The following is an 11,972-nucleotide window of genomic DNA, read 5'->3' as shown; positions in this document are numbered from 1 at the left end:
ATTAATCTCCCTAGAAACATATGAGCAAATTTACAAGTAACTATAAATACCACTAAGAGTCCCGGGGTGGTGCAAATGGTAAACACATTTGGATGCTAACTAGAAGGTTAGAGGTTTCGGTCCACCAAGAGGCATCTTGAAAGAAAAGCCTGGTGATCTACTTCTGAAAAAATATCAGTCTTTGAAAACCCTCTGGAGCACAATTCTACTCTGACACACATGGGTTCGCCATGAATTAACTGGTTGGTTTGGTTGGTGGATGATACTGAAAAAAAATTCACAAGCTATTCATTAATATCATGTATATAGCAACAAATGTACCTTAAGACAGCAGTTTTTTGAGATTCGTGGGTTCCTTTTTCTACATGCATGTACCTCTATTTATATCACTCTCAAGTTGCTTCTACTAAGTTCCATTTTAGCAAACTTACAGTCTGATAACTCTTTGCTTCAAGAACTCTGTAACTATTATTAATGAAGACATTAAGTAAATTTGGCTTAATGCCTAAAGCCTCTTAAACAGAAGGGTATGTATCTCCAGAATGTATGTGTTGTCATTTGTGACCAAGAGCTTAAATCACTAATCCTGTTAATTAATATATGCCCCATAGAATTTCGAGTATCACCTCCTGTTAAAGAATATCATGCTTATTACTAAAGTCAGAAAATGGAAGCCATGCTCTTTTTGTTAGTGATACTTTCTACAATCAATCCATTTGAAACAACATCCTGGAACTGCAGAGGTAGTTAAGACATGAGCAGAATACTGTCTCAGGAGTCACATCTTGGGAAAGATAGCTTATTGCTCCATTTAAACATCTGTTACTTTCCTAACATTAATCTTTTTTTTTTTTCTTGTCACATTTAAGATCAAAGTTTCCTTGAATGCAGACTGCATTTATTTTACTATAAAAATCCAAATTCTTTACCAAACGTTATATAAACTACCCATAGAGTCTCTCTCTAAGGCTTCATAACCTACCCCTATACAGCACCTTTTACCCATCTTGCTCTGGCCACACCAGCCTCCTTGTTCCTAGAACATTACAAGCAGGCTTCCACTTCTGAGTCTTAGCATTTTCTCACTGTGACTGCTTCCACCTGGAATATTTTATTGTACAATATCTCCTCCTGCTCCCTCTTTATTCAAATGTTGCCTAATCAAAGTGATCCTCTCAATATGAAATTAGAGAATCTTGATTGAATCTAATAAATTATTTCCTTTTCATAAAATCAAAACTTAAAAGAACAAACTTAAGTGTCTTTGCAAAAATCAAAATAGGTTTTTTTTTCTTGAAAATCACATGCATTTTCCTCCAAAGTGGCTTCCTATTTTAAACTTCCTTGTGTGATGTGTAAACTTACATAATATAATATTTTATATTATGACATGGCTTTATATTATGACATGACACTGGTGACATGGCTTAATGAAAAGTCTGCCTCATGGGCATGGATCAGAGTGGCTTAGTCTTCTCTTCTAGCTCTACCTATTTAGACCTGGGTGAATAATGTAAGCCAGTTACTGGACTCTCTTTGCCTCAATTACCTCCATTATCAAACAGGAATTATAGTAATGTTTTATACCTATCTACAGCAGATGCTGAACAGAACATTTATGGAGGTTCTACCTGCTATTTCTTATTCATTTCTCACTTTCATTTGCTTAATTGTGCTCATTGGACTAGTATCAGGTTCATAGAAGGAGTGGTTTGAGCCTTTTTACCATTAAATATGTGAGAGTATTATTGTTAGTTTTTTAAAGATTTATATTTTGATTGAGGTATAATTGTAGTGCAATAAACTGCAAATATTTAAAGTGCACAAATTGGTATGTTTTCATATCTGTCTCTCTGTCTGTCTATCTACCTACCTAACTACCTATCTTTTTATCTATCTATCTTGCTAGCTACCTATCTAGCATTTTGGAAGAAAGTCCTGGTGATTTACTTCCAAAATTCAGCCACTGAAAACCCGATGGAGCACATTTCTCCTCTGATGCACAGGGGATTGCCATGATTCAGAGTCGACTTGATGATAACTGATTTATACATTATCTGTGCCTGTGTGTATTTATGTGTGCGCAAATACGTGTGTATATGTATGTATGTATATATGTACATATATATATTCAGAACAATAATGATAATAAATATTTCCGTAATTCCCCAAAGGTTTTTTCATGCCCCTTTATAATACATCCCTTGCTCTAGGGTCTCTCATCCTGTCACCAGGCAATCACTGGCCTGCTTTCTGCCAGTTTAGATTAATTTAAATTTTCCAACATCATACATAAATGGAAAAATATAATACATAGTTTATTTTGTTTGGCTTTTTTTTAATTCAGAATAATTATTTTGATATTGATCCAAGTTATCTAATGTTTCAACAGTTTTTTTTTTCCTTTAGAGTATTCCATTGTATGGATATGTTGTAATTTATTTATTCTCTCACCTACTGATAGACATGTACAATTTTTCCAATTTTTTGCTGTTACAAATAAAGCTGCTATTAATAGTCATGTACAAATACTTGCATGGACGTATCTTTTCATTTCTCTTAGGGAAATGCTTAGGAATGTAAGGACTGGGTCACATGGTGGGTATATACTTAGCTTTTTAAGAAATCACCAAACAGTATTCCAAAGTTGTACTATTTTACATTCCAGTATCTGCCTGGCAAATTTTAGCCTCCTTGTCCTTCCCTATTCTGAACTGTTTCCTCACTTAGGGAGAATGCTAAGATCGGCCTGGGTGTACCCTCTCTGCACTGTTGCCTGGAAAGTCTCTCTAGGCAGCAAGGTATTGCTCATCTCAGTTGTTCTTATTGTCTCAGGAATAAACATCTGTTGATGCTGCCAGATGTCCAAAATTTGAAAACCATTGTTTCATCTATTTTTCTGTTTTTTTTTCTAACATGTTTAAGAATGTACAGTAAATCTGGTTCTGGACAGCGTATCATGTACAAAAGCAAGCATGATTATTAGCTTATGGATACAGGCATATCTATTAATAGAATATAACACCTAAGTTCAAATTCATAGAAATAACCCAAAAAACAGTACACTATTTCAGCCATCACTTTACGTTAACAAGGACTCAGAACAAGATCAAAACATTTATTCACTTATTACTCCAGTGATATCACTGGCTTGATTAGGCCAATCATTTTCATTATTAAATAATTCATTATTAAATAATTCCTAGTTTCACTCTGATCATCCTTTAAAATAACCTGCATTTAAACATAGCTGTCCAGATTATATGGCTTCATGCTTCTTTTGCTTTTGTAAAACAAACACAGCTTAAATTTTTTTTGCAACGTCACATTCTCTGCCTCTATAATTTTATACCTCTCTTTAAGCGCTGGTACCCACTTCTCACCGTGCACCCGGTGCTTTCAACTTCCAGACCCTCTCTACTTCACTGAACTCCATTTGGCTTAATGTAGCATCCACAGCCTGAATCTAAGAACTTTTGCCAAAGTGATGAGGAGCATGGTATCAACTATGGTGCCTTGTAAAATTACCTCCATACTATTCTGTACCTCTGTTATTTGAACATATTGTTCTAATGATTATGGGAGGAGGGGAGATATTCACTGGTCCAAAAAAAAAAAAAAACCCAAGTAATTATTACAGTAAGTATGAGTCAAAATTGACTCGACAGCCCCTAACAATAATAACAATATATACTCAGAAATATAAATTTTGCTTACATTTTTAAAAAGGCTATATAAAATTGTAAATATTTCTGCACAGAAAAACAATTCTATTAGCGCCAACTCATAAAGAAGTCTACCACTGCCATTTTGCAGTAATCTGTGATCTTCAGTCTTTCATTCACGCTTAAGTAGATGAATGTACTCACATATAAACTGACATTCACACAAAAACGAAACTCTTTTTTACTCAAACACTTTTGGTGGAAAATGAAATAGAAAGAAAGATTATTTTGGATTTTTTTGAAGTGTATGAACTATAAATGTTAAAAATGCTTATAATGCTCAGATGTATATTTATCTAAAATTAGAATTTATATTAGCTAACTAAATAAATTCCAAACAAATAAATATTTTGGTTCAATGCAGTTGTGAATAGATAATCACTAAGTGCATATTCTATCTTGAAATTATTTGACATTGAAACAGCATTTATATGTAGTTTGAATTCCAAACTTATGTTCATTTATGATTTCCATGAAGTTAAATAAACCTTCCACATTTGGGGTATTACTACATATTGGTGAAGAAGAAATTTCCAAACCAACAGAAGTGCTAAAAGGAAGTGTCAAATTTCCCTCTCTCTAATCATTTTGGCCAGGCAGTTTATAGATTAGATATTATAGAGAAAGCATGACAAGATTTTACCAGCATCAAGGAATTGGAATTCTCCTTACATTCATACATGATGCCCAGAATTTTTGGTGCTTCCTAGAATCTATATTGCTAATTCCAGGTACTATAGCAATAATTTTCATTCACTACAAATTCTGCTAACAACTCTTGTCAGCAAGAGGAGGAAATAGACGATCTATTTTTCACTAAAATTGTACTACTTGGAAAATATTTCTGAGATACTTATAATTTCTCATAGAAATTCTAGGAGTTCTCTTTAATATATGAATTAAAGGAAAGAATGTGCCTTTTTCTGACTGGTTCTTATTAACAAAAGAAAACCTTAAGTAAAGGAGATCAAATATTTAATTGTGACTTTGTCTAGGCATATATTAGAATATCCTCAGAAGTAAACAAAAAGCAGAATCAGTTTATTAGGTCGATTAAACGTTCCTTTTTTAGAGATACAGTTTATAGAGCCTTTCTTTCCACTTGGCCATCTGCCGATCATTTCCTCATACAGCACGTATGAAGGGATTGTTTTTCATAACATGCAAGAGCCAAACTGAAACAAAACACAACAAAAACCAACCATACAAAAAACTCAGAACTTTTAGAACAGAAAGGAACCATGGACAATATCTAGTTCAACACTTCCATTTTATGGATGATAAAGTTGAGCTCAATTTTCATCGGAAAAACTTCTTCAATTTACCCCTATTTTTAAAATTATCCCTGCAGCTTAATTACTTTATATTAATATGATTAAAGTATCACCTTTATTCCTATTGGTATCCAAGTCCCAAATTCCATCAATTTTGCTTTGAATTTTAGCACTACTACTCATCAGTCACTCTAATTATATACTTGTATGTATGTTTTAAAAAGCTGACATCGGATTCTTAGTGTGTAATATTCTGCAAGTTTTTTTGAATAGTTAAATCTAATCTCTTCTTTTATTTATTCATAATTGATATAAAGACATCAGCGTATATATATCATATTCTAGATCTCAATTTTGTCAAGATCTAAACAGAGCAATGCCCTATTTGATTCAGGCCGAATTTCTATTTTCTAGGTTTAGGCATACTTTCAATTCTTTTCCCCCTCGCAACCTTTATTTTCTGGACAGAGCCATAGCATGCTTACTGAATCCTCAAAGCTGGCTGCCAAGTCCCCGCGGTGACCCCTCTGACTTGCCAGGCCAGCGACCTCTAGAGGGCAGTGTGTCAGGGACAGAAGACCCCGGCCGGTTCCGGAAAATTCTCCTGGGGTGATGCCCAGCGTGAGTTGAGCTGTGCCGGTGCAGAGGCCCACGCCCTAGTTGCAGCTGAGATCTGTCGCCCGTGGGGCCCTGGGAACCCTGCTGTGCTTTCCAACCCCCTGGGGATAATGCAGTGCCATGTAGAAACGCAGCGCCTCTGTGCAGAAGCCCAAGCACTGGCACGAGGACGCCCCCTGTTTGGGGGACTTGATTCAGAGGTCGTCATCCAAATGCTTCTTCTCGGCGTGAAGAGTGAGAAACTCAGTTCATACTGCATACACCGCCTTGATTGCTTCGTCTCTGTCTTAGAAAAGTGATAAAAGTAAAGGTGCAGGATACAGTAAGCTTGGGGTGCAGATGCCCACACCCTCACCACCCCTCGTCCTCATCCGGCGGCTGCAGGTGGGCGAAGCTCAGGAAGACTTGGCGCTAGCGAGATCTGGCCCACGGAGTAGTTGACCACCCGGTACTTCTCCTTGCCTTCTTCTAGAACGCCAAGTGCCTTCGCCCAGCTGAGGTCTCAGCACGGCAGTTGGTAGTAGACCATCACCTCTTGCTCGTCCTCCATGACGCTGCCTGCAAAGGTCAGGTCCACAAAGGTCTTGAGCTTCTCCAGCTCCGCCTTCTGCACGTCAATCTGGACCTTGGCCTGCAGGGAGTAGCCGCTGTGGAGCTTGCCCTGGAGGTACTACAGGCTGCCCGGACACTTCAAGTGGCGCTACCCCATGATGGCCAGCCGGATGCATGGGGCCTCGCAATCCTCGATGCTGTGGTTGGTAATGACAGTGGCCTTGCAGGACTATCGGGCCCCTGCCATGTGTCCCAGAGCAGGCACAGGTCCAAGGGGTCCATGCCGGGAGACAGCTCATCCAGGAAGATGACCTCGGGGTCTCCAGTCAGGACTATGCAGGTGCTCCACTGTGAAGAATAACTATTTGATGACACACTCTAATTAGTAGGGTGAGTACAGAGCTACCACTACGTGCTGCACTCTACAACTCAAGAAAAGAAATATTAATATTAGTGAAGAACTAATATTAATGGCTGGTCCATCATCATATGGAGTGGGCCTTTAATAGGGAAGAGAAAAATTATTATAGTAAGGACTGGATAGGGTGATTCCATTCTCTTACTGTGACCTTTAGTTCTCACTGTTTCTCTTTTTTATATTTCTATGTGGCTTGTAAGATGAGGCCCAGATGTACTTTGGGGTTGGAAATTGCTATCCCACTGTAAGGCCAAAGAGAAATCAAGTTGGGGGACAAGGGAAGGGAATCATGGAGCAGACAGCGCATGTCTTCCTTCAGGCTAAACCTTAAATAAAAGCGTAAAGGAACCCTCCAGGCTTCAATGAGGTCCATCATAGTAGGCTGGGAATAAAAGAATTTAGAGGTGTAGCAAAATACATCAAAATATCGTGAATATTCCCTTTGTTAGTTATATATTTATATATATAAACTTGAAAATGTGTCTACGACAAATTTTAAGTGTGTCTCTTATAAAGACAATAGTCAGATTATTATTTTAACTTGATCAAGTATATTTATTGTAATCTTTGACTTATTTGAATATTTTATTTTATAATCTTAATTTGCATGTTCCATTATATTCAATTTGCATGTTTTATTTTCTTCTACCCATTCTACCCTTCCTTTTGATTGTCTGAGAGTTTTTTTCCAATCTATTATTTTCTATACTAGCTTGTAAATTATGCATTATATTTCTAATTTTTGTTGTTATTCTAGATATTATAACATCAACGCTCAGGTCATCAAAATCTAAAAATTGTCGATGTCTGTACTACTGTCCCCCAGTGCAAGGATTTAATAATATTTTAATATCAAACACTCCTCTTGTATTTATATGCTGGTTTTACTATGTATATTTAAAACCAGAGAACACCATTACTGTTGTTTTTAAGTACACATTTCTTTAAATTTACTCAACATATTTATAACTTTCTTTGTCCTTTTTTTTTATCTTGAAATTTTTGTTTGGTATTATTTCCTTGTGCCTGTACTACCTCTTTAAAAATTTATTTTAGTAAGATTTGGTTAATATTAAAATTTATCAGTTTTTTCCTTCATTTGCTTGAAAGTGTCTTTTTCAGCTCATGCTTAAAAAAATATGTTTGTTGATAATAATACAATGGCAAGTTGACAGTAATTTTCTCTTGGTGTAATGCAAAATATTCTGCTATCTTCTGACTTTCATTGTTTCTTTTGAAAAGTCAGTTGTTTGTCTAATGTTTCACTGAAAGTAATTTATTTTTCTTATACTTTTACAAATCAGCATAGCTTTACACAGTTTGTTAAAAATTCTTAAGCCAAAAGCAAGTTTCATAACTTTACGTACTTCCCTATGTTCCTATTTTACTGATTAACTTGATGCATTTTTTAAAAATGTTGTCCATATTTGATTTAAATTTTTAATTATTTTCAGTGGGTGGTCAGGGCTGCTGGTCCACAAAGCTTCAAGAATTTGAAATACGTGTGTGTGTGTTTTTTTAACTATTATTATGCTTAAGAAAAATTTTGGAGCGATGACTGACCTGCACCTAACCAAAACTAAAAATTTTCAGTTAATCAAATGTACATAACTGATTACATTTGTAATATATATTAGATAAGGTAATATTAAGAAGTCCTGGTGGTGCAATGGTTAAGTTATTGGCTGCTAACTAAAAGGTCGGCAGTTACAACCCACCAGTATCTCCACGAGAGAAAAGACCTGGCGATCTACTCCTATAAAGACTACAGCCTAGAAAACCCTAGGAGCAGTTTTATTCTATCATATATGGTCACTGTGAATCATAATTGACTGGACAGCATACAGCAACAACAATTGCAGATGGCTTTGCTGAAGAGAAGAGAAGTCTATTACATGATTATTTCAGATAATGGCCAAAAGACAATCCAAAAAATATCTTTACAAGCTAAGATGCCTGGACTATTACATAATTCATACACTTCCAAAAAGCAAAATCTCAGTTTTCTCTGACTCAATCTTTTTGTTTTGACCACAAACAATAAAATGAATTATCAATTTCACCATATCATTTGATACAACATAATCTAAAAGTTGCTGCCATTATATGTATATATATATAAAAACAAACAAACAAACAAAAAACTTTGGTTTGAATGGCTCATTTCAGATATTTCATATCAATTATTATGAGGGGTGGTTCTTATGTACTGTTACAGCAACAAAGCCAAGTACTAATCATTTCTTATTTTATGATAGTTAAAAGAGAGTTACCTGAGCTGCCTTAAAACAAGTGATAACCGTATTTAAATGACCAATCTTAAGTGAATATCTCTATTACAAAGCAATCTTCCCTAAAGAATGGTGCCAGAGTAAGAACTTTTCTTTCTGAGTGTGTCTTTCCAGACTCGTTGCCGTCTAGTCGATTGTGACTCTTAGCGACCCTATAGGACGGAGTAGAATTGTCTCATAGAGTTTCCAAGACTGTAATCTTTAACTGACTTGATGGCAATGGGAATCTTTATTGAAGCAGACGGTCACAACATTCTCCGCAGAGTGGCTGAAGGGTTGGGTTAGAAGCTGAGCGCTTAACCACCATGCCACCAGGGCTGCTTGGTGTCTTTCCTTACCTATACATAAATCCAGGCTATTAGAAAGGATGGAAATAAGTTTTATTTTAATGATTGATACAATTAAATTCAGTTTTGGCTAAATGTATTCCAATGGATTACATAGTTATGTTTTTTCTTCTTTCCATAATTTGATATAAGACCAAAGAAGAATTGATGTCTTTGAATTATGATGTTGGTGAAGAATATTGAATAGACCATGGACTGCCAGAAGAATGAACAAATCTGTCTTGGAAGAAGTACAGCCAGAATGCTTCTTAGAAGGGAGGATGGTGAGACTTCATCTCACATACTTTGGACATGTTATCAGGAGGCATCAGTCCCTGGAGAAGAATATCATTCTTGATAAAGTAGAGGGTTAGTGAAAAAGAAGAAGACCCTCAACAAGATGGATTGACACGGAGGCTGCAACGATGAGCTCAAACATAGCAATGATTGTGAGGATGGCTCAGGACTGGGCAGTGTTTTGTTCTGTTGTACATGGGGTCGCTATGAGTTGGAACTGACTGGATGGCACCTAAGAATAATAACAACAAGCCTGTACAAGGGAGAAGAAAGATAAGAGGGTTAACTTTGTTTTTCTCAATCCAGGAGGAATACTTTATAGTATGAAGCCTTAAATTGCTAACCTTTTCACATGATAAAATAAATATTTATACATCCTCAACATTTGGTTTCATTATATTTAAACACTTGCTTTATAAATTAATCCTTCACAGCAAGTCTCAGAATGTTTGAATTCAGAAGACTGTTCTAATGAGGGTGCTGGATGCAATAACAGTGTTGCACACTACATTCCATTCCCCAATTATCTGTGCTACTTTTTTTTTTTTTTTCGGTGGTAAATATTTCTGTCAATTTTAATTTTATCTTGGCTGAAACATAAAATGGTGTGAAGCCTAAGCAGATGGTTGTCACAAACAGAGGCATACAAATGAAATTTATGGGAAAATTTCCAGTCTGGTACAGAAGAGGGAATTAGTCACCAAACTCATTTTATTGTTCATGAGTATTATGTGCCAAATCCTTCATATAACATGTGGAAAATGATTCAATTTGTGAACCCAAACAATTTATAAAACATTTAACTGAAATGACAATATCACTGTTTGTAAGCAGCTAGTAATTGTCAATGTGCTACAATGATTTTCTTATTAATATGCACAAAGAAAATGTATATAACAAAAGAATGAATTGGGAAATAAACAGTTTATGCTTATTTTTGCATTGTTGAGCAATATTTGCTTTACACTGGATTGTGGTCTATTCAAATTAATTTTAGGAGGAAAGATGTGTACTTATGAGCTGAGGGAAGTTAAGTGAAGGGGTATTTGAGTGTTCACGCCCCCTTTTTCTTAGGGTAACTTATTCCAAATGTAAATGGATTCATCCCTTAAATCCAAACTTTGGAGAAAAGAGAGAAGAGAATGGAGAACATTCTGTATTTTTCATGTCTGAAAAAGAAGTAAGAAAAGCCAATAGTTGGTCTTATATCTTATGAGTTTCTGAGAAACCTCACATATTTTAATATAGAAGGGTATGGGCAAATTGTATTTCTTCAGATATTTCTGATATTGTAAATTAACCCAAAAAACTTCTGGAAGATACTCAATTGTCAAGATACTCTGAAGGGAGATCACTTTTCTTATTCCATGAAATATGTTTAATTCAGATTTAATATACAATAGATATAAACTTCCAATATGAAACTGAGAGCCACTTCAAACAAAAGCAGATCATCAGACTAACCTCAATGTTAACAGCATCTCCAGACTCCTATCTCTCTTCTCCCTAAGATACACCTAAAGGAGCAAATGCTGAAAAATGGTTTTTACCTTGTTTACCCTAAGGAAAGTCTTGGTGTGAAGTAGTCATTTTTGAAGGAGATATAAGAATATGAATTAAATAAATTTGCCTGAATAAGAGGAAACATTACATGTTTATCATTTGTGCAACTAAATCTTTTATTTTAAGCACTTTTAGGACATAGTATCAAATATAGTTTTTATCTTTCAGATATTTCATTGTATTGATTAACTATCACAAAATTTTTTATAAAAATGTAGATGTCATACTTTATATTTAATGTTCCCTACCAAAAACATAAAAAAGTAATATGTTAGGTACTGTCAAGTCAATGTGTGCAGAACAGAACTGCTCCGTAGGGTTTTCTATGCTGTAATCTTTATGGGAGGAGATCACCAGGTTTCTTCTGCAGAGCTTTGGGTGGGTTCAGACTGCCAACATTTCGATTAGAAGTCGACCTCTTAACTGTTGTGCCACTAGAGCTCCTATGAAAGTAATACATACACATTTATATCTATATATAGCTAGATATATTATCTATCTATGCATCTGTCTCTACCACCTATCTGTCATTTTGTCATACTGTGGTGGCTTGTGTGTTGCTATGATGCTGGAAACTATGCCACTGGTTTTTCAAATACCAGCAGGGTCACCTATAGTGAATAGGTTTCAGCACAGCTTCCCCATTAAGATAGACTAGTAAGGAAGGCCAGAAAATCTATTTCTGAAAATTTGTCAATTGAAACCCTGTGGATCACACGAGAGTATTGTCTGATATAATGCTGGAAGATGAGCCCACTAGGTTGGAAGGCACTCAGAATACACACTGGTCACAACAACAGACTCAAAGATACCAACAATTATGAAGATGACACAGGACTGGGCAGTATTTTATTCTGTTGTACATGAGGTTGCTATGAATTGGAGCCAACTCAAGGTAACTAAAAACA

Source organism: Trichechus manatus, unplaced genomic scaffold (assembly GCF_000243295.1).
Source record: "Trichechus manatus latirostris isolate Lorelei unplaced genomic scaffold, TriManLat1.0 scaffold00228, whole genome shotgun sequence".
NCBI lineage: Eukaryota > Metazoa > Chordata > Mammalia > Sirenia > Trichechidae > Trichechus > Trichechus manatus.
The sequence above is the reverse complement of the archived record's forward strand: the minus strand, read 5'-3'. Positions refer to the sequence as shown.